This window comes from Phodopus roborovskii, unplaced genomic scaffold (genome assembly GCF_943737965.1).
Source record: "Phodopus roborovskii unplaced genomic scaffold, PHOROB, whole genome shotgun sequence".
In the NCBI taxonomy this organism is placed as follows: domain Eukaryota; kingdom Metazoa; phylum Chordata; class Mammalia; order Rodentia; family Cricetidae; genus Phodopus; species Phodopus roborovskii.
The window spans coordinates 25,932,367-25,934,438 of record NW_026125052.1 but is presented as its reverse complement, the minus strand read 5'-3'; the positions used below and the strand labels follow the sequence as shown (position 1 = coordinate 25,934,438).

Genomic DNA, 2,072 nt, shown 5'->3' with positions numbered 1-2,072 from the left:
TTCTGACCAGATCAGTAAGACATACCTTTTGGTACAGCAGTGACACAACTTTTTAGGGTAGTTAACCACTTTCTCATTGAATTTGAGACCTCCTCCACAGGAGGAAATTTCATGCATGGAACTGTAATCTTACTGAAAAGTCTATAGCTTGAAAGGACATGGACTCTAGGATAGAACCCACTGTTCTTACTTGGCTAAGCAGTCATACTGTCAAATTGCCATCAAATGTGCATGCTTATACTGGTAAATTAAGGATGTTGGGTTTTCAATCTGTGCCAAAGAAGCTTCTTTTTACAGTGGTTGACTGTCAACTGAGGTCTCCAGACTAAATGGGACATCTACAGTAATCATACTCCTACCACCAAGGCTCAGGGGACATCACAGAAGAGGACATGGATATAATGTAAGAGCTGGATGATGGGGAGGAGTATTGTGAGATATTGCTTTGTCCATGTTAAATGATAATCAAACCCATGATCCAACAGCTGCTGTGCATACTTCTTCAAGAGCTACACAAGAGCAAGTCATCGCAAATGCCAGCACAAATGGGTAGATGATTACCAGATCTACCCGTTGTGAGGGAGATATTGGAAGTGGATGGTTTCTGGGGAAAGAGAATCATCCTGTTGTGAGGATGTGGCCACTGATAGGTTTCCCATAATCCCATTTTTGGCTCCATATCCATGCACATTTAGGCAGTACTAACTGGATTTTGAAACCATAAAAAAGAGAAATAGGTGAGAATGGGGCCATGTTTGGAAGGATACGGTCAGTTTGAAGAAAGAACTAGGGTAGATATGATCATATTTCATTGCATATGTCTGTGAAAACCCACAAAATTTATGAAAAAGTTTGAAAAGTACATCTAGAAACAATGACATGTTAATATGCAAAATAGCTATTATCGGCTTTGCAGACGCCGCTGTCCCTTGCCGCTTCTTCCTGCAGCCATGGTCAACCCCACCGTGTTCTTTGACATCACAGCCGATGGGGAGCCCCTGGGCTGTGCGTCTCCTTCAAGCTATTTGCAGACAAGGTTCCAAAGACAGCAGAAAACTTTCGTGCTCTGAGCACTGAAGAGAAAGGATTTGGATACAAGGGTTCCTCCTTTCACAGAATTATCCCTGGATTCATGTGCCAGGGGGGTGACTTCATGCTCCTTAAAGGCACTGGTGGCCTGTCCATCTACGGAGAGAAATTTGAGGATGAGAACTTCATCCTGAAGCATACAGGTCCTGGCATCTTGTCCATGGCAAATGCTGGACCAAACACAAATGGTTCCCAGGTTTTTATCTGCACCGCCACGACTGAGTGGCTGGATGGCAAGCATGTGGTCTTTGGGAAGGTGAAAGAAGGCATGAACATTGTGGAAGCCATGGAGCATTTCGGGTCCAAGAATGGCAAGACCAGCAAGATCACCATTTCTGACTGTGGACAACTCTAATTCTTTTGACTTACGGGCTTCTTAACCACCAGAACATTCCTTCTGTAGCTCAGGAGAGCATCCCCCCACCCCATCTGCTCGCAATGCCCTGTAATCTCTGCTCTCACTGAAATTGTTTGGGTTCCATATTTTCCTCATTCCCCTCCAAGTCTAGCTGGACTGAAGAGTTAAGTTTTTGATTATGAATAAAAACTAAGTAAGAACTGTTACAAAAATAGCTATTATCTAATGCTTGCCTTTCTAGAAAGCAACTACATGACTATGTAGATGAGTAGAGCTGTCTCCTGTGTAAGATAGTTCATTTCAGTATAGTGATGACAATGAATCGAAACAATATAAGTGAAATTTTCAGTCAAAACCATTGTAAACAAAACCTGAAACAAAATGAAAAACTGAGTACAAAGATAAAGGTAAGGGAGGTAGAGATGGATGGCTCAGCATTTGTGAATGTATACTGCTCTGGCAGAGGACTTGAGTGTGGTTCACAGCACTCAAGTCAGGTGACTAACAATCACATTTCACACCAGTTATGGCTCCTGTGGACATCTGCAGTCACTTAGTCACTTGTGCATATCCACATATGGATACTCACACATACATATCAATTAAAACAATGAAGAGAAACACT

General features: G+C 42.5%; 1 pseudogene; it reads left to right on the top strand.

Moving 5' to 3' along the window:
- Positions 1-941: 941 nt before the first annotated feature.
- Positions 942-1,470, top strand: LOC127221527 (peptidyl-prolyl cis-trans isomerase A-like; annotated as a pseudogene).
- Positions 1,471-2,072: the final 602 nt, after the last annotated feature.